This window comes from Passer domesticus, chromosome 6 (assembly GCF_036417665.1).
Source record: "Passer domesticus isolate bPasDom1 chromosome 6, bPasDom1.hap1, whole genome shotgun sequence".
NCBI lineage: Eukaryota > Metazoa > Chordata > Aves > Passeriformes > Passeridae > Passer > Passer domesticus.
The window spans coordinates 3,359,632-3,381,223 of NC_087479.1; the positions used below are offsets into that span (position 1 = coordinate 3,359,632).

Genomic DNA, 21,592 nt, shown 5'->3' on the forward strand with positions numbered 1-21,592 from the left:
ACAAAGAGCTGAGGGCTAAAGGACCCTCCTAACATAAATTATTATTTTTTTTAAAAAGTATGGAATGATTTAGCAATTGTTTTTCCATTTTTAAAATTGATTTTGGAAGCTGCTTTTCCTACAGGACTTTGCAGAGCCCTTGCTTATTGCAGTGAGGAGGAAACTCCCTTCTTTGGTGGTCTTCATGGATCACCAGCCAGTCTCCATCCCCTCTGACTCCTCCACAAAAGCAGGAGTGCCATGGGCTCTTCATCCCATGTTTTCCATGGGAGTTTCTGCCCACTGACTCTGCTAGGATCAGGCTGCACACTTGTTACACAACTTCAGTGTGTAGTCATGCAGTCATGGCTATCAGCAAATGTCTTCACCCCACAGTTTTCACTGTTCTTTCTTTATCTCTTCTTAGTTTGCAAGAGGGAAGAAGAACAAAAAAATATTTCTGTGGAGGTCTCTAAGTTACCTAATGACTTTGTATGTCATGTTGCTAGGAAAATGCAGCCTCTGAAGAGCCATACTCTATGGCCCTGAAGGTTTTCACCACTTTTCAAATAAACCTGATTGACATTTCATGGGGACTGTGACACCCCTGACTACTCCAATAGCAGGTTTTAATGACAACATAAAATCATTAATTATTTTTTTAGAGAGCATTTCACAAACTCAGCTCTCTTACTACAACACAGCAAAGCAAAACTCTCTCTGACTTGTGTTGGTTGCTCATTTTCATACTTCTCAGAAAATCTTGTTGAATCCCCACATGACACATTATGTGTTTAAATTAGTACTTAAGGAGACTACTGCAAGTTTACTGCTCTTATCTTTGTCATTCACTGGGTGTGCCTGTCCCTTCCTCCTTTTTGTCTGCTGAATGAAACTGTCAGAAACAGCTTTGCCACTGCAGGGCATTTGCAACGGCAGCAAAAGAATAAAAGAAGCATTTTTTTCCTAATCTTTCTGTGCACTTCGTCATCCTCCATCACTGTAAGCCTACAAATTTTAGGTTTAGAAGTGCATCCTATAACAATTTCTTCCTACAGCACAAACCCAAACTATTTAGGCAAACTAGTGATTATTCTTCCACACTAACATCAACATAAAGCAGATTAGAAGAATTAAATGCACAAGAGTGCACTTCTTTTATGATTATGCACCCTTAATCTTCAGAAGATGGTTAATTACATTTTAAGCAGCATAAGAGCCCTAACATATTTGTATGTTAATAAAAATTCTCACCAGGGGTTTAAATCTAACATGTATTCACAGGTATAACTAATGGCATTTTTCAGTAATGCTGTGAAAAAATATGCCTGTAAGTTAGTACCTTCACACAGGAAACTGCTGGGAGTTTTTAATTTACTCTCTAACTATTCTCCTAATCATTCTCTTATCATGCTGGGATGGCTAAATGCATACAGATTATAATGATGGCATGCACCCACCACAGCAGTGTCAGTGCTGACATTTGCCAGTGCTTGAAGTCAGGCTGCTGCAATCAGAGCTCTGCAGCAGAGGGAAGCAGGGAAGGAACAGGGATGACACTGCAGACCTGTGGTTTCACAAGGACTCATGTTTGATGGTTTAAGGCTTATTCCAGTTCAGAAAGGGATTAGTCTCCACCTAGGACAGGCCCAAACATCTCTGTGATTCAGAGGTTTTAGGGCTAAATGTTAATTATGTCATTGTTAGGAAACTGTTAGGAAAAAAATTCTCATGGAAAGGGTGATTAGGCATTGGAACAGGCTCCCCAGGGAAGTGGTGAAGTCACCTTCCCTGGAAGCATTTGAAAAACAAGTAGGCATGGCTGTTTGTGATATGATTTTTGAGCATGGTAGCATTCAGTCATAGGTTGGACTCAATGACCTAGAGGCCTTTTCCAACTTTATTTATTCTATGTTTCATACTCAGAAATGTTGAAGGTTCAAAAAGTCTTCTTTCCTACAAATCCTCCTAAGTGAAGACAACACCTGTCATTTAGCTTTGCTTCCACCCTCCAAGGAGCCAGAGCACTGGCATTCAGAGTGGAATCAGCATTCTTTCTCCAAATCTGCTCTTTGGAAATTTCAACTTTAGACAGTCCAGAATTTACGCTAGGGTGAGACCCAGCCTGATTCAGGGTCAACATCCTCACTGTTTTCAACCCAAGGCAGCTTCAGTAAAGCAGAAGGTGTGAACCTCGAGAGGGGAAGAGGCAGTGTAGCAGAATGGGAAGCACGATCTTTCCTCCTGGATTCACCCACTAGAGGGACCCGTTTCATTCCCTGAACGAGAGCAAAACGGAGCAAGCTCAGGGGAATAAGTACCATGGGGAAAGGGAAAAAGCAGGTGCTGTTGATGCTTCCTGCAAGTGCTGAGTTCAGTGGCCACAGGAATCGTCCTTCCTGGGATTTGTTTGTTCTGCTGGCTGCCCAGCATCATGACAGTTTCCTCTGGAGGGACCACCTGAGTTTCAGCAAAAAGAAACTTTACAGCTCGACTTTATTTTTCTCTGCTGTTTGGTCATTTCTTTCCACAGTGGATTTTCTTCATGTCTACATCCCAAAGCAGACACTGCCATTCCAAAATAACCCCAGGGCATAAAAGATAATTTGAAAAAGGAGGAAAGAGCTGAACTTTTGAAATATGCTGCCTAATTATTAGTATTCTTCATTCCGAGCCTTATTTGTGGCAAGGATGACTCATTGCCCTTGAACACCCACTGCCTATCTATTTCCTCTAATGTTGCTTTCCTTTTTGATTTTCCGGATACAGAGAGCTGACTGCTTATCTATTCCTACTGTTAAAATGATGCATAACTTCTGCATTTTGCGGATGGAAACATTACGGACACTGAAATGTCATCACAGCCCCATTTGCTCATCTGCTGTTATTTACTTTCCAGCAGACAATATTTAGTACAAGGCACACACAATGCAGAAGTCAGCACAACATTCATCATATTGATACCCGGACATACAATGCATGCTGCCACGGATCAACAGAAACAGGCTGGGCTGAAGGATTTACAGAGCTCCCCAACTCCCTTCAGGCTCTGTACAAATTTTCCCTGGCTGAGATGCTGTAGTTCTGGAAAGGAGCCAAGGCATGGCTATGTGCCAGTGGGAGGGGTTCTCCAAAGAGGAAGATGTAGGGGTCTACTGTCAGAGTGACCTTCCTTCTTGTCTGGTGGATACAACCCTGCACTGGTTTCCTCCAAAGCTTGCAAGAGCCACCCCTGCACACTGTGCTCCCTGGCAGGTTTGCACAGAACTCCCTGTGTCATTACACTGGAGAGGCTTTTTGTGGATGCAGGTGAAGCTCTGTTCAAAATAAGACGTCTCTGGAAAAGCATTCTGAGGTCCTGCTAAACCATCAGGTCTCATGGAGCAAATGCCCATCTCCCCAAAAGCATGTCCCAGGGAAATCAACAGTCTAACAGGAATGGTTTAGAACACTTCAGTCCTTCAAAGCAGCAGCCTCAATGCCTTACACCTGTGCATGATCATGTGCTTTGACCTTTATAAACACCCCACAGAAACTGCCCCTTAGTAGAAGAGTTTCCTGTTCAGTGAGGGAATTCAGCAAATAAATGCCACCCCTGGAGAGCTTTCAGGAACAATAAGACCCATTACAGTGGTTTTGAGGACAATGAAACAGGCTCCCCAGGGAAGCAGTGGTGTCACCATTCCTGGTGGTGTTTAAAAATCATGTAGATGTGGCACTTGGGGACATGGTTTAGTGGTGAATGTGGCAGTCCTGGGTTAACAGTTGGACTTGATGATATTGGAGGTCTTTTCCAACCTAAATGATTCTATGATTTTTTATAATACTCAGCCAAAGGATGAGTCTTCCTTGATAATGAACTAGCAATAATGGAGATGAGGATTCTGTCCTTGGGTTCTATGGGGACTGTTTCTGTGCTTCTGTGAGAATCTCCAAAAGAATGGATTGATCATCTCTTGAAGGCAGGTGGTGGGGACTGTACCTCACGGGGCTTTAGTTCTCTGGAGGTTGGGAGATTGTCAGTGCATACCTGATTCCATCTTATTGCTTATGTGGCACCCACTCTCGGCCACTTTTTGAGAAAAAACCCTGCATTAGCTGAACCTTTGGTGACCATTCTGATGTACTTATTGCCAGATATTTCTAGGAGAAGCCAAAGGAAAATCTCATCTATCAGAGGACGATGAAAAGCAAATTTTGTAGTGTGATGGAACTCTTCTGTCTCACATTTCTTTCTTCTTACTGATTCAGCTTTCTTTCAGTCAGCATGTGTGGAAACTTCTGGCTTCACATTTACATCAAGATGCTTCTCAGTGCCATCAGAAAACTATCTTGGAGTGCTGAAAAAGAGCAAAACAACCACAAAAAGCTGTGGGGATGATAGCAAACAAACAGAGCTGCTTGGAGATCATGGGGAATGGGTGCAATGTGAAGGGATCTGGGACAAAATCCTCAGCCAGTGCCAGACTAGGCCTCAGCCTTGCTGCTCCCCTCAAGCCAGATCTGCTCCAAATAATTGTTTCCTTTTCCTTCCACGTGGTTCTGAATGTTTTACTATTTTCCTTTTGATGCCCTTTTCAAAGAAAGACTTTTGCCATATGGAAATCTGCAATTAAACCAGCTCTTGGTTGCCTCATATCTGCCACATAAAACAAAGCCGGTCATTTTCGACATCTGAAGGCAGCTGGCTGGAGTGGTTGGATCCAGCTTCAAACAGCATTCACATTTGTTGGGCTTGTCCTCCAACCCCAGTTTGAAGATCTGCTTTTCCATAAAAAGAATGACGATTTTGTAAGTTTTACAAGAGTGGCTTCAAAGCAGGACTGAGGAATGATTTGCCAGGTCACATCAGAGGTGTGTCCTGCATCAGTCCCTCTGTCCTCCAACTTGGCCCAGGGCTGCCAGACACAGAAGGAAGAGGATACAGACATTGCCATATTTCCTCAGCATCTGCTATTTGAGATTTAGTAATTCCATCAACTGTACATTAATTTACTGTGGCTGAAGGGTGTGAGTTGTTCATGCAGAGGCACTACAAATTTCTGATAGTGTATGCATTCAAGAGCAGCATTTAAAAATCTTCTGTCTCTTTGTTGCCCAGAGAAGTGGTGGATGGCCCATCTCTGGAAGTGTTCAAGGCAAGGTTGGATGGGGCATTGGGCAACCTGGTCTAGTGGAAAGTGTCCCTGCCCTGGAAGTGCCCCTGGAATTGGATGATCTTTAAGTTTTCTTCCAACCCAATGGTTCTATGATTCTAAATCAACAGCTGCTGTCCTGATCCCCGGTCAGAGCCACATGTTTTCAACATGTTTTCAAGCACTTTACCAGCTAAGGTGAGAAGGGAAAGAGGAGATCTCCATATTTAGAGTCAAGAGAAGAGAAATATTCTCAGATGTGAGGGGCTGTGGGTACCAATGGGAATCCTGATTCAGCATGCATGCTGTGAATCACCACTGGGCTAAGAGGCAGGAGCAAGAGTGGAAAAAGTGATGGCCATGGATTCAAATGCTCAAGCTGGCTTTTCTGCCTGCTCTTCATCTCCTGCTTCAGGGACTGCACCTGTTTCTCTTGATTGCAAATAACTTGCTTTTGGAGCACCCCATGTGGAGTCTTTTTGGATATAGATGCACACAGAGGATGGGAAATAAAAATTATGGAAATATAAGATGTTTGCAAAACATTTCAAATTGAATACCAGTTTTGTTAATCTTAATGTTGGATTGCTGGTGTTCAAGGTGACATGTCACAATGACCTAAAACAACTTCTCCCCTTTTGCAGACACAGTGTAAGTATTTTCAGTTGTGTAAAAACTTCATCTGAGTGCAAGCTGTGGTCTGGAAATCTCTGTTCCACACAAGGAAGGGATTTGATTGTGACACCTAGAGAGCAAGAGGTCGCAGATTTCCCATTTGCATCCCCCAACCCCCTTCCAGTTGGATGTAAATAATTCTTTCCTTTTCCTCAGGGTCCTTTCACTCTCACCTTCCTTTCACAGCCCTTTGACTGAGACAAAGGCAAAAGCTGTTACCTGAAAATTTACAAAAACAAAGAGTCTTGCATGGGGTCAGCATCAGTCTTGCCAGAGATTTGCCATGACTGTGAGCAGGTCACTTAATCTTGTCTCAGCACCACAAGTGATAAAGACCTCACTGATATCATATTAATCTGTAATCAAATCTTCACTTAAGGATTACAGTATTAAACTACTGCAGAAATGTAATATTCTTCATCTTGATGACCCCTTTGTTCCAAGAACTATGTGTATTATTGTCATTTTCACATCTGTTTATCACTTGGAGAAAATGTCTTTTGTCTTTTACTAAGCTCAAGCATATATTTCCTGTGTCACTCTCCCCCACACTATTATTTTAAAATCTAAATACATTTTCTAAAGGTTAGGACATGTATAATTAAAATCAAGTTGGCAGCAAAGAACTATTTCATTCACTCCATATAATCCTTCAGTTGGAAAGTGGGTGGGGAATTTGAGCTGATGTCACACTTACTGGCAACAGCAAGGCTGAGGTCACAGACACGACTAGTGTCACTGACTGTTCATTGTGACATCTGTTACGGGAGCTTAATTGTTCAGAAGTTTCATTCAGTACTTTCCAAAAGCAAGGATTTGTAAGGTAATTCCAAGGAGCATCGCAGAAACACAAATCACTTCTGTAAGTCATGACTCTTGCACTCACACTGGGAATTGCACATTGTAAGAAGTGTAGATACTGCTCAGCACTTCTACTGCTCATCATTTTTCTTTTCAGCATTTTAACGTCCTTCAGTTATATATGAAGTAGGTCCGTTCTCCTTGCAGACTCCTACCCAATATCTTGTAAAAGTAAATGAACTTTAAAATTGGAGGTAGTTCTCCAGAGAAGTAATTCAGCAATAATTTAGCCTATAGAAGTTCCCAAGTCCGTAATTTATTGATTTAGTTAACAGTTTGTACTGACTAGATAACAGTTTCCTATCTTATTACTCTCTGTTTTCATTATATCCCACCTGTCTGGTAGAAGGAATATCAATCTTTGGAAGCTTACAATTGCTAAAAGTAGCTGTTAAATATCTCAAAACTTGCCTTTACTTCATTTTGGAGTTTCAAAGTTTCTTATTTGGAGGATTGGCAAATCGTTAAAAAGATTTACTTTTCTTCACAAGGAAAACAAAAAAAAAGAAAAAGTAATTGTTCAGTTGAGTCTCCAAAAGGGAGGCAGACAGCTCTGCACTTCTGGTACTTGCGCTACTCCTCAGCTGTAGTTCCCATCCAGCCTGCAGAAAGTGCTGGTCACATCACCCCACTCTCTCTGCAGCAATAAATGCAGATGAGGTGTGGTTGCCTAGAGGATGGAACAGCAGAAGGTATTAATGCACTTTATGATGCTTGGCAGGAAAGACAGACTACATTGTACAGCTTTTTTGAGACAGACTAGAAGTTGATCGCTGACACTTGTGGCTGAGAAAAGGTTCCACAAGGTCAAAGCTGCTAAAATTGAACTCGTAAAGAGGAAAATGTGAGGACAGTGAGGATAATAGAAAGCAAATGTTGGGTACATTTGGGTTTGTGAAACGGCTTTGTTTCAACAATACTTACAAACTCTTCGTTCTTGGTTTTGGAGGATATTAGAATGATTAGGTAGATAAAAGTCTTGTGAAAGTGGCTGTCTAAATTGTAAATGAAAAAAAAATCCAAACAGGTATTGAAGTCAGAGTCCACAGCATGTTGCAATAATGAGACACTCATCAGGAATGCTCTTGTGCTCCCACAGAAATGCCTGCTCCATGCTACAGGAACTGGAAAACACCCCTCACTCAGCTGATCAGTCACACCTCAAAAAATGCTGAGGAAGCTTTCAAAGCTTACATTTTTAGGCAAGAACAATAAACAAGCCCTTCTTCAATTCATCAATTACTGCAAGTTAGATTCTTACCACAGTTTGAGTTCAGAGATGGCTGATGGTGAACAGAAAGAAGGTAATGGCACAATTTTCAGCAGATTTTTAGGGACCAATTGTCCCATTTGGTTAATGCCTGCAGTAGTAAGCCCTTCTTCACAGCAAGGAGAACACAAGACTTACACTATAAATCTCATAAGAAAGTTTCCAAGCTTTCCATTGTACCTGTTGGAGAACCAGTTCTTCATCTAGCTCTGTATGCAACCAAGAGCAGTTTCTTCTTCATTAAGACAATGGCATTATTCTGTCACAAATACACCAAAGCAGAGCAATGCCATCTCCTGATAGAACTACCTGCCCAAACTGGCCTGATTTTTCCCAAGACAAGCCTATGTATTCTATTCTAACCTACCTTTAAACAGAACACATTGCTAGAGCTGAGGCTTTGCCCTCCTGCAGGCTCTGGCTCTACCATTGCTCACATCTCACCCTCAGAGCAGACCTCTTGGGTTCTTGTATTTTGGGATGGTTCTCATGAATTAGAAGGCCACATAGGGGTCTGCACAGATGCTCTACACTATGCTATCCACTCATCAAAGCCCAAATACCAGTATCATCTTCTCTGGCCTCTCTTCTATTTAGCCCTCTGGACTAAAACCCACACAATGCTTTTTAACTTCCCAGTGTGCCAAAAGAAAGAAAATAGGTTCCTCCATCTACTCCTCCATTTCCTGACATGTGTGATGATCAAGTGACTGTTCTGCTCCTTCTGCCATAATTTTGAGACTGGGGACCACAGGAGTCCAGACACATTAGCAAGCTGATGTTGAGCTGACAGACTCCATCCATTAGTGCAGTAGTTTCAGCCCCATACCTTCTCCTAAACTGTAGCACTGACAAACTTTAAGATGTGTCAGAGATTCCTCACTCAGAAAACGGACCAGTGTGTGTTGTCCCCGGCCTTTTTTGCAGGACTTTCACTTCTTTCCAAGATGACCTCTTTGTTGTGAGTCTGTAGGGTTTTAGTGAGGCTCTTGACGTATCTCAATATTTCCTTCTTCCAAGTTGATGTCCCCAAGCAGAGTAAAGCTGATTCCCTTTGCATGGCAGAGCACATACTCAGACAATAAGCAACACACTTCTCTGAGCACCAGCCAACTCATAAACCAGTCCCTGGGAGCTTTGTCTGCTTCTTTCCCTTCTGAAGCAATCAGAGAGGATGAGTGTTCACAGCCCCACTGCCTGCACACCCAGCAGCACAGGAGCACAGCTCTGGCTGAGGCAGCCTGTGTGACTCAGCTCTGCCTGAAAATGTGACAACCTTTGTTAGGAAGAAAACCTAGGGGTTTGGTACCAAAATAAACTCAGCCCTGAGTGCAGCTGAACTGCCTGACATTATCAGACAGGCTGCGTAGAGCAGTTCCAGCTCTCCTCTACCAAGCTTTTTCTTAACTGTCTAGCTTAACACCCCCAAAGCCCTCTGGCCAGCATATTCCCAGGTATGAACCGAGAAGTCTGAGCTGTGCTCTATCTTTTTCTCCTGAAAAATGCCCTAGTTTGAACTTTCCAGCCAGTTATTCCAAGCTGTGGTAGCATTAATCAAACTAATGATATCTGGTTATCTGCAGGAAAATCAATATTGTATGGCACAAAAAAGAATCCCACAATTAATAGTGTACTGTACAGTGTCTGTGTTCCTGTGCTACTCTGAACATTTTATAAATTACTTATCTTTTTTTTCATTCTTTTTTTTTTCTGTCTACTCCCTGGAGGAGAGTGTGGTATAATGAGGGTTATTGGGACCCTGCAGCTGTCCAAGGATAAGATAGCTTAGCTGTTGGCTTTGCTGCATTACTCATGCAAGGTTATTATGGTCATGGATGCCAGTGACAGCCTCGGGTCTCTGTTCTGCCCAGACACTTCGTGCAAACTGTTTGTATTGAAATAACAACTCCTAGGATAAAGCCCTGGAGAAAAAGAGATTGCAGATCTAAATGAAACCACAGTGACCTGTGGTTTGGGGAACACCAAATCAGCTGCATCAGGAAGGGGAACATCCATCACCTCAGTCTGCTCTTTTACTTCAGAAAAGAAAAAGAGAGCATGGGGCTCTTCTCCAAACAATGCCATGGTCAGGAACTGATTTATCTTAAATCTGTCTGCAATGCCTGCTGCTGGGTTTATGATTGTGATTTTTCAGCCATCCAGCAGCAATAAGAATAATTTAGTGACCAAAAATTGTCTTTGCATCCCAGTTAAGGTGTTACCTGTGAGTTTTGAGTCAACTGCTGAAGCCATGATTTAACACTTTTCTGTACTGCCAAGAAAAAATGCTGTTTGATATGAGATATCCCAACCCTTCCCTTTCTTTTCCAGCAAAAGACAATGTTGACCAACTAAGATAGTAAAAAAGATGCTAAAACTTGGGTAAACTCAAGAGCAGGATACTGGCTAAGAAGACACTGAACATGTCAGCTGTTCTTAATTAGACACTTTGATTCAGGAGCTTTGTAAAGGAGGCTCATTGCTGATGACAGGGACTCTGCAGTGACTTCAGTGACACATCCAGACTTTTTTCTCCATTCTCCTTCTAGTTTTACTGGTGTCTTGGAAACAAGGACATAGTATGATAGAATCATGATGTCCTTTTCCACTGCAGTGATGTTTTTCTCTAAGTTTGTTTGCTCTGGGCTCCCTCCAGGGGCCCTCAGAGGGGTATCTTCAATCTGTTTACTTGGGTCAAACAGACAAACCTTTGGTGCTGTGACCCAGACGTCTCTGAGCAGTGGTGGGAAATAGACCTGCAATCAGAGAAACCTCCCCTGCTGCAGCATGTGTTCAGAGCCACAAGAATCCTTCATATTTCCTCTCTCTGCTGGGAAAAGCCTTTGGTGAAGATGGGATGTGTTGTGGTTTTAAGCTCAGCTGGAAATGAGGCACCACACACCTGCTTGCTCAAACCCCCCTCTCTTCCCCCCTCCACCCTGGTGGAATGGGAAGGAGAATCAAAGTGAAATCTGTATGTTGAGATAAAAGCTGTGTAATTATTGAGAATAAAGTAAAATACAGCAATAATGGTAAATGATAATGATACCAAAAAGGGAGAAAACAAGTGATGTATGATGCAATTGCTCACCACCTGCTGATCAATGCCAGAACTGATTCCTGAATCCAGACTGGATGCTTTTCCAGGAAACTTCCCTAGTTTATATACTGGGCATGACATTCTGTGTTGTGGAATATCCCTTTGGTCAGTTGAGGTCACCTGAGTCCCAGCTACACTTCCTCCCAGTGTTTTCTGTGAACCTCCTCACTGTCAGAGCCAAATCCATGAGACCAGGGAAAAGCCCTAAGTCCATGGCTTAGGATAAACACAATTTAGCAAAAAACCAAAACATCAGTGTGCTATCAACACCATTCTTATTCTGACTCCAAAACACAGCACTGTGAGCACTACTGAGAAGAAATTAACTCTGTCCTCGCTGAAACCAGGACAGGGTGACAGCTGGAAGTGCCCTCTGCCAACACATGGGTCAAGGGAACGGGGCAGGTGGCATCCAGACCCAGCCACATCTGGACCCTGTTCACAGTGTGTCTAAGGGGGGAGGCAGGAGAACAGAGAAGCAAGTGCTGCAGACTGCTTTAGGAGGCAGCTCTGCTTAGATCCTCTGCTTCCCTTGTCATGTGGTTTCCATTTGTCTTTTTTTTTTCATGTGGAAATACTGCTTTTAAAGCCATCAGCAGGGATGAGTGTAGTGGCCATGACATCATTGCCAGCATGCTTCTCCCACCTGCAACTTGGCAGCTTTTGACAAAGTGGGAAATCCCAGGGGGACTGTTGCATCTTTGGCAGGTTTGTTCTGTTCTTGCTTGCAGGCAGTCTCAGTAAACAGCAGGCAAAGGTGTCAGGAAGGAGGAAGCAGTAGAAGGACTTGGAAAAAGGTAAGTTAATTAGAAAGAGGCAGCATCAATTACTGTGACATTTAATATCAGTTTTTTCCTTTTAATAGAGAGCACACTGATTCCTTTGGGGAAATCTGCTATCAGCTTTGAGCCAAATGCCCAACAAACATGAACTAGCACAAGCCCTCTGCAAGTCCATTATACCCTGTGAAATTTTCCCTGCTGAAGACCTGGCCTTGTCAGTGCTCCACAGCCCTGTGGCTGCCTTGGCACACCCCTCTGAAAGCACAACCCAGACACCTTGCAACTTCATTAGACAGGTTTAGTGCTTACTGTAGGATCCTTTGGTTTTATTCAGACCTTCATTAGGGCTTGTCATAGAAAGGCTATGTGTTAAAAAAAAAAAAAAAAAAAAAAAAAACAACCAGAAACAAGGACAAAGCTTTCCTGCTACTGAGTCTACTAATGAGATCTGAGCAGATAAATAAGAGACAAAGCCAAGCAAAGGACTCAGATGTATTTCTACTGCACTGTACCCAGGAACAGTGTTTGGAGCAGGGGTGGAAATACTCCCCCTGATATTCCTGCAGCTGTGCCAAAGAAGCAATGCAGGTTCAGTCATGACCCCTTGGGAACCTCCAGAACCCCAGGGATTCAGAAGCTGCTTCACATTGCAATTCAACCTGTTTGTTCCCTGTTGTCAAGTTCCTGACCAAAACCTTGTCTAGAGATGTCTGCACACACTGTCACCACCCCTGTGGCTGCAGGGTCCTCAGACAGCTATGGCCAACTGGGTGTCCAAGTCCCAAAAGGGTGGTCCCACACTCCTACATTTCAGGCTGTCCATCCTTTGTGCACTTTGAGAGTGCTGCATTCAGATGGATTAGTTTGCAAAGATATGTTTTTGTCTGATTGTTTGCAAACTAAGAAGGAAACTCACTGTTGTTTAGGTCATAATTCTGATTCCTCTTGAAGCTCTTTGCTGCCTGCACAGGGGCATTGTCTCTGGCTCAGAGCTCTCACTGGCCAGTCAGTAACAAAGTAATTTGTACGGATGGCAGAGTTGCAGATGATCTCCTGGGCATTTATTAATTCTGCATTTCCACTTCTAAACAGGCCAAGAAGCATTTCCTCCTCTTCATTTTCCACCTAAATGCTTCAGCTGCTGGAATGAGAGGTCAAACTAGAAGCATTTGTACCCAGCTGTGGGCAGCTCTCTCCTGCCCACATGCTGTTCTTCCCTGTCATCCCAGGAGATGAACATTGTGTGGCATCCTTGGCCATTAGCAAAACCTTGCCAAGGAGATTTCCCATGGAGAATCGACTGATTCAGCTGTCACTTTCTCACAGCATCTGCAGCAAGAGCTCTGGTTGAAAAAGAGATATTTTTAGCCTGGAGGTACTTGGCCAACTGGCATGGGGCTGTCCCCGTTGCCTGAGGATATAAAAAGCAAAGCAGAGGTCTAGAGTTCCCAGTACCATCTGTATTTTGGAAACTGCAGCTGATGTCCTCTGCAAGGAAAGGGTATTCTCTTCTTTGTGAGCCAAGGTCATGTCAGTCAAAACTGCCCCTTTTGAAAATGTATGCACTGTGCTCAGTGAATGTGTTCTGAGCCTTTCTAAGGGGTAAAATATGTATCAAATAACATCCCACAGTACCCCAGGGAAATGGAAGAGAGTGGAGCTGCCCTGGTATACATTCTGTTAGGTGTGCCTGGCATGCACAGGCATAGTATAGAGCCAGTCCTTGGATTCTTCCTTGCTTTCTGCTGCTTCTTATTATCTTGAAGGAGAAATGCTCTAAGTGGCTCAGGGAGTCAGAGACAGCTACTGCAGCCATCATCAGCTCCAAATCAATAATGGATACCATCCAGAGATGCTTCAGGATGAGAGGCATTCCACTTTCAGAAAACCAATTCTTGAAGTGAAGCAGCTGGCATTGTTAAAAAGACAATGAAACAGCAGAGTGGGGTAAAAAGTATTAAGAAAAGAATGTTCATCAAAAAAGTTACTGGTCACTTCATAAAGAGGAGAAAATAAAAGGCCAGCTTCTTAACTAATTAAGGCCTGTGCATAAAATTTCTGGCCATAAAGGTCTCCACCGCCTCAAATGCAGGGCCCAGTTTAACAAGTGAGTCTTTGGAGTTGCCAAGGGTGGTCCCAGTGCTCACTCTCACACTCTCAGGTACACACACAGGGTGCTGACCACGTCCAAGAAAGAAGACTTTTCTGCCTTTTGCTGAGTTAATCTGAAGCCACATCATCCCTGGCCCTGGGTGCTGACAGGGTGGCACAGGGAAGGACAGTGAGGAGCCAGGACAAACTGAGATCTTCTGCTCCCAGAAGAGCTGTTCTGCTCCCAGATAGGTCCTTGGCTTCTTGCACCTGTCCAGTCCTGAGCTGTGTCACTGGTACCTCCTTCTAAAAACTCGATAACTGATGTTTAAGCTCCAGTGCAGTTGTAAGGAGCACATGCAGAATAGGGTTTAAATGTGGGTTTCATTCAGTTGTATGCCAGTTAATTACTAGGCAAGGACTGTGTTTATGTACAATGAGCTGCACCTTGCTGATCACTCTTTATATTTGTGTGTGCTGATGGCGTGGAAGTTTTTTACTGTGTATCTAAGAATTAAGGATTTATCTCCATGAAAGCAGCAGCTGATCCAGTGAGGGATGAGCCACAAGGGCTGATCCAGTGGCTTTGCCTCTGCCTGACTCAGAGAGGAGATCCAGGGACAACCCCTGATTGGGACACTGGCCCTGGTCTGCCCTGCACAACTCTAGGAAAATCTCCTCAGGCTGTTATGGCATGAACAGACTTTCTGTCAAATGGGATAATATTGTCTCCTTTGAATAGGAAAAAGCTTTACCACGGTTAGCAATGCTGGGTCACCTGCTCTTGATCTTGGGAGCCTAAGGAAAAATTACTGTATACAAACAGCTCCAATAACTACTTTTGTAAATTCAGTAAACAGAGTGGTTAAAAATTATACCCTCAGTGAGTATCCAACAGTGTACCCTTTTAAGATTGGAAATGAGTTCTGGATTGTCTGAGTAAAAACAGCTTTTAACTAACAGGATGGAGACTAATGAGAGATCAGTGTCTATTGTGGGAGAATTATCCTCCTCCCCAGGAAGTCAAAGGAGACATTTGCCACTGTAGAGAGTGCTGAGATTTGGGAAGTAGGCAGGGGAAAAGAAAAGGCTTGATTTTTGGTTATCATCACCACTCTGCAGCCCAACAGGAAACTTACTCCAAGACCAAACCTATTTCAGATCCTGATTTCAGCATTCAGCCATTCTATAAGATTTTAATTAAATGTACAGTGCATATTAACATAAAAGCTAATAAAACACAATGAAACCCAAATAACAATCATTCCTGAGGGAGTCTGCAGGAGCCTCCCTAGGCAGGCTTGAGGCAGAGCTGTCGTGTCAGTGGGAGCTGCACATCCCTGCATGTGGCAGAGCAGCTGTAAAAGGATGAGTGAAGTCCAAAGTTGAGGACTTTGTGACCCCACGTCAGTACTGCAAGCTCCACATATATAAAGCTAGATATTTAAAAAAAATAAAAATAAAAAAAAAGGTCTCCTCTCCTAACTACATTCATCAAAGCAAAACAGGTGGAATGTGGAAGGCTCCAGCCTGATCATTGGGTATTTCTAAATGAAAGAACCAAGTCTTTGCAAGGAGAAAATGTGTAAGTGCACCACATCTTGTAACAACACTGGGGAAGGATTCTGTAGAGAATCATCAGTTTCCAGCTGTGCAGGCAGCTGTAAATTACAGCCAAAGGCCAATTTTGCTATTGACCTAACTGGCTATTGGGTGAGATCACCTATTGCATTGATGAGTTATGGTGGTTAATTCTCCTGGTTATGAAGTTGTTTCATCCTGTTAGGCATCTACAAAGAAATAAACAATATAACCTTCATCACATTAAATTGCCAGTGAGTGAATAGGAAATACCTGGGGAATAAATCTGCAGTGAACTGTTTGTGGGAGGAGAAAGGCACTGAATGTGCTCATGTGTGCAGAGGGTGATTGATGGGAAAACATGCACCTTTCTTCAAACCTTTTCTTGGATGACATACTTCACACAAGCAATCACTAAACTTTTGCACTTCTCTGGGAAAATTCCTGAACATGGTGATTTGTTCAGAACACAATGCAGGGATAAAAAGGCAGAAGATTAAAATTCTTGTACAGCTTTAGGCTTGCCTTCCTCCAGGCTTGGCCTCTCTTCACCATCCTGGTTTACAGGCCCACCAGGGACAGCTAGGTTAATTGTTTTACAAATCAGTTCTGGTGGGGTAAAGAAGCTTAATTTTACTTTAAAGAGAATCAAGTTTTGCACATGAAATGGGAATGGGAAGACAGATTCAGTGGCTTTTTTAAGCCACTTTCCCAGCTCTGTTGTCAAAAATTTGTTTGACCTTCCTTCCGAGGAAGCAGCAGTGGGGGTGAATGGCTACAAAGAGGGGCAGCAGCTTGTGCTCTTCTTGCAGGGTCATTTTTGTGTTCTGATTATCCATCTAAGTGCTTCCATGCCTTTCAGAAGAGTAGCATCCCAGCCATTTCTACCCAGATGTGTGACAATGAAATGCATCACCATTACCTGCATTACCTGCTCATGTTCCTCGAGTAGTTCTGCTCTATAAGGTGTTGGTAATGCTGTACTCTCCTCCTTAATGCATTTGTTTCCAACCCCCTGCATTAACTGTATATTCAATTATGTTGGAAGAAAATCTCATTCTGAAACTGGAAACCTCCCCACGCACAGCTTCTCTGCTGCTGACCTTCTTCAAAGTCATGAAGACAGTCTGTGTCCTTTAGGGATTTCTCCTCATCTGGAATTAATAGCTTTCTTCCCAGAATAATCAAATCTCTTGCTCCTCGTCATATATTTCCTAAAAATGTTGGTCCACCCAGGTTTGGAGCCTTTTCCTAGGCTTGGAGCACCCACTGTGAAAGTCCTTTTGTCTCACAGCTGGCACCACTTTCAGCAGGAGATCTCTGCTGGAGGCACTAAGGGCTTCCTGAGATCACTTCCAACATGAAGTTTTTTTCAAATTCCATGATGCTGCCCTTTATCTGGGAAAGCCCAAATGGTGCATGTCACATATGGGGAGTCTAGCAGCTGCCTGCTAAACTCCATGTACTGGTTCCCTGCAGATCCCTTTAGCCTCTTACCACCTCTCAGGGTGTTAACTCAGATTTGCCAGGATGCCAACCAGCTCCAGTCTGGGAATCAGCCTGACTCAATGAAGGAGCCTGATGGAGAAACAGGAATGATAAATCCTTCAGGACCCCAGAGCTGTATGACTTCCCTGACCTGAGCTGTGGCACTGCCCAGTGCAGGCCCTGTAACTCCTTCATCCCAACAAACCCAAGGAATCTCTCTCAGATGGAGCAACACTGAGTTCCATCATGATGACTGGAGCTGAATCACCAAATGACTGGCCAAGGTCACCTTGGCTGGGTCAAGCAGCTCCCCAGGACTGCAGCAGGGAATCAGAACTGGCAGCAGACACAAGAAGGACACAGCCCTGTGCCAGGTCCCACTGTCCCCAGGGCTCTCCCAGAAGCCAGGCAGCAGTCCACATGTCCAAGGGCAAGAAGGGTCTAGGATTGCTCATACTTTCAGTGACAAGTAGGAGCTCCTTGCACCTCTTTCCCTCACTCTGTGCATTCACACACATTATTTATAGCCCCATTTCTTTCCTAGGGCTATCCATAAAACAGAAATGTCAGATTCTCATGCTGTCAGGAGGGAACTCGGCATCCTATTTTGGACTAAAGCATATATTAGCATCTAAGCCTGAAATCTTTGACACTTGATTTGTCATAGCTGAGTTTTCTACTCCCTGAAAACTTCTAACTCAGGCCTCCAGGAGGAATCCATCCTGTGAGTTTTCCCCACAATGGTCTACAGTCACTTTATGCCCCTGTTAAGTCTCTGCAAGAAGTGCAAACAATTGTTTTCCTTTGAATTCCTGGGGTGTCTTCCATACATATCATGATGGAGGCATTATTTTGCAAAAAAAACTCATATGTTCTTCACCTAGGTTTTTTGAGTTGGTTTGGGGTTTCTTGTGTTTTTTGTTTTTTTAAGTAAGATTTAGGCCAGAAACTGCAAAGCAACACAAAAGATCAAAATTTGTAGTTTCCCACAGAATGGGGAAAGAGGAATGCAATGAAATCATAATTTAATCTCCTGTAAACAACTTTGTGGATAAATGCAGTGAGATGTATCCTGCATATGAATACTGCCAGTCAGCCCTTTATAGATCTTAAGCTTGTATTGATCTGTGCATCCATAAAAGCTCTTATTTGTCAGGCATAAGAGAACAGACTCAGTATGCATGACCACACATGCCAATGTCAATGGAGCTATAAAGCTGCACCCTCAGAAAAATAAATTGTAAGTCAGATTTTAGTTCAAAAGAATGGAAATCTGTGACATTAAGAATTAAAAATCAAAGCCTCCTGACCCAGATTAACTTTCTTTGCTCAATCACCCGTACATAACATGCTCTAAATCAGCTCCTGGAGATGTCCTTTTGCATGTTTTTCATGATTAATTGAATTAGCAATTGATTTGTATAATATGACTCACTTAGAAATAAAGACACACCAAACTGACAGCATGCACACCATTCAGGTAGCAACAAATCACAGGTCCTGCAGTTAATCTCACCCCAGGCCTCCGGGGCAATGCAGATTTGCTGTCTCCTCTCCAGAGCACAGACTCCCAGTGCCTGTGCAGGCTCTGTGTGTGTGCAAACCAAACAAACATGCACACGCATGCCCTGCAAACTCACAAAGAGCTTCAGTCATTGCAGCAGTGATTCTTTCTGTGGCTGATCTATAGATGCTCTGCTGAGCCCTAATTTGGGGCTTGTAGGGCTTGGAAAAAGGGTGAGAAAACAACTAAAGATGGGTTTCTCTGAAGTCAGGCAGGAACAGGGCAAAGCATCTAAATTATTAAAATTGGGAGTGGGTGTTTTGTGATCCCTGGCCTAGGGTTAGAGTAGGACTTCACATTGTCCTGGGTTTGGGTCACATTTTGGCCTTTACTAGCAAGATGTAGTTTTAAGGCCCATAGGTTTATCTGGACAGAGCTGGAAAGGTGGACTTGACGGGATAAAGATCATGCAGCAGTATGTGGGGTTCCTCAGAGTCAAACTGTGTGAGTGCTGAGACATGCAGAGGGGGATAAAGCAGAATGAAGCTGACAGGAGCCCCCAGAGACCCACGTTGGGAGTCAGTGATGAGGAGTGCACTCACCTTGCTCTTCAGGTTTGGCTTGGAGGGTCTCCAGAAGAGGACAAAGCTGAAGATCAAATGTTTGACTGAGCTGAGGCCAACAAATGGCTGAGTGAGATCCTCAGATCAGCTTTTGACACAAGCAACCAAGTCTTGCTGGCTGCACCAGAGCCCAGCACAGGACAGGTAGCTCCCAGCTGGGTGCATGAAGGATGTCCAGCAGCACGGGGCAGCCTACATTTTCCAGCTTCCTGCAGACACCAGCAGGCTCCCAGCCCCCTTCCCAGGATGATTCTGGTCTTACCAGCAATGTGAATCCTTCCATGGTGCTAAAAGCTATTGCAAGAGCCCTGAGCTGCCAGGGAAGGTGGATGGTTAACAGCAGTGGGAAGGGATGACCTTTCCTTGGCCCAATTATTTTGATATTTAAAATGTGGATCCAGAAATAAGAGTTCATAATTTCCTTTGCCCGAGATCATTATGCAGTGAGAAATGGGCAATACTGTGAATTATTATAAACTGGCATCAGACCAAGACTGCTCTTTTCTTTTCCCCTTTCTTTTGCTTTCCCAAGAAACATCCCCATTTGTGTATTGAAGCAGCAGCTTTTCATGAGAAAATAACATTTTTATGCCTGTCAAAATTTCCTTTCATTTATGCCAAGAAGTCACGACTGATGCCATGTCTCCTTTTCTCCTGGGTGTGAATCTCTTTCCCAGCACCAGCTAAGTGGAGGCAAGAGTGAACTTTATCTTTCCTGTCAGCTTGGCTAGACATTACTGGGAATGGGAACAGGCAAGATCCCATTTTCTTTCCTGTCATATTAACCCTGAAATTCCTGATGCTTGAATGGGTATTGTTTAATCCCAGGCTAAGCAGTGGCCATTTCCAGGGGACTGGGGTAGTTTCCCCTTCCACATTTAGGAAAAGCAATTCTGACTTGTTAAAAACAACATCTCCATGTGTAAGAAGAATGAGGTTTATTCCGATAAGCCACTGAAATATTTTCAAATCCACTGAAAAAATACCTCCCCTCCAGTTTCTTGGGCAAATTCTTTGGATTGCAATTTTTAGGTGGCAGGCAGAGCTTTGCTGATGTAAAGAGCCTGGGATTTGGCTCGTCAGTCATCAATCTGCATAAACACGCAGCAGCTATGTGGTCATTACCATAGTAATTCCCCCCCTTTATAATTTCTCTGCTATACAGGCTGGGGGAAAGAGAATCATTTTGTTCTCTGCAGCTACATCATGACATTAAAGCAGTGTCCCTGCTGGCCTCGGGTCCTGCTTGAATAGAGCTGCTCAAGAAAGTTGTGTAGTGCTTTGTTTTGCTCGAAAACGCTGATATGCAGAAATGAAAACTGGCTTTGTGGGAAATGGTCAGTTTTGATGCATTTTTCAGCTTTTTTATTCTCCCCTCCCTTTTTTTCCCCCTTTACAGAAGGAGGTTTTGAAACACTGAATTACCAGCAGCATATTAAAACAAAAAAATATGCGGGTTGCTCTTTCTCTCTAGAAAATTAATTACTCTAGTGAGACTAAAGTTATTTTAAAACTAGGGATGTTTCAAGTCAAAGGGAAATATTTCTGAGATGGTACTGACTTTTTCAGGTTTTCATTTCTTATATATATTTTGGTTTTACCCTCTTTAGGTCTGGATTATTTTTTAATCTAAAAAACAAAAAGATAAATATTTGCAGGATGGGGAAATTACCTCCTGCTCAGCAAGACCCTACAGTGGATGTTTCAGTACACATGACAAATGTTACAAAGTGAGTCAGTGTTCTCATCTCTTCCTGGGGGACCTGGTACTAGTATCTTATTGTTGTCATCTCTTTGGAAGACAAGTAATCTAGACTAAAAAAAATTTTGTTTTTTATGTTCAGGGAAAAGGGGAAAAAAAAAAACAAAACCCTGAAACCTACAAACTTGGGTTTGATTCATCTCTCAGCATTATTTTTATTTTTGGTCTATTGAACAAGGAGTGGAGTTTAAATCAAGTGCTGTGATCTGATGCCAGCTGCTGTTCCAGAGCTGTAGAGTCTGAGTTAGAGAGTTCAGCAGTCACAGGGAAGACACTAACTCTGCTGTTATTATTTTTTACAGGTATGGTCTAGGCAGAACAAAAAACCATAGATTTAGAATTGATCTGCTTGAAAGAAGTAGTAAAATAACATCCATGCACCTTCAAGCTGAAGAATAACAGAATATCAATAACTGACATTGTACCAACTCTGAGCCAAATTCATCTCCCATGGACCAGGTGTGACTGAATCCATACCAGCACCACTTTTGGTGTGAATAGACCTCAGCTGGGGGACAATAAATTTGAATTTCCCCAAGCAAAAGGCAGACACAAGTGATTAAAAAACCCAGCAACAAACATCAGGATTTTGGTTGAAGTTCAAGGCTGTTTGGAACATCTCTGCACTCTCAACCTGAAAAATCCTGCAATATTTTTCTAGCAAGACTTTTTTTCTTGTGGTCTCCCTGCATGCACGTGCACACCCTCTCTGAGCCGGAGAGCACTCCTGGTGGGAGAGTC

The 21,592-nt window shown here is 43.2% G+C and overlaps 1 long non-coding RNA gene across 3 annotated transcripts; it reads left to right on the forward strand.

The window, feature by feature from the left end:
• Positions 1-6,510: 6,510 nt before the first annotated feature.
• Positions 6,511-21,357, forward strand: LOC135302024 (uncharacterized). Of its 3 annotated transcripts, none has more exons than XR_010363712.1 (4): positions 6,511-6,651; positions 7,750-7,954; positions 11,752-11,817; positions 21,154-21,357. It is a non-coding gene; the product is annotated as an uncharacterized LOC135302024 (long non-coding RNA). The 3 variants fall into 3 exon arrangements; XR_010363713.1 differs by lacking the exon at positions 21,154-21,357 and adding an exon at positions 13,569-13,914; XR_010363711.1 differs by lacking the exon at positions 21,154-21,357 and adding an exon at positions 12,895-13,558.
• Positions 21,358-21,592: the final 235 nt, after the last annotated feature.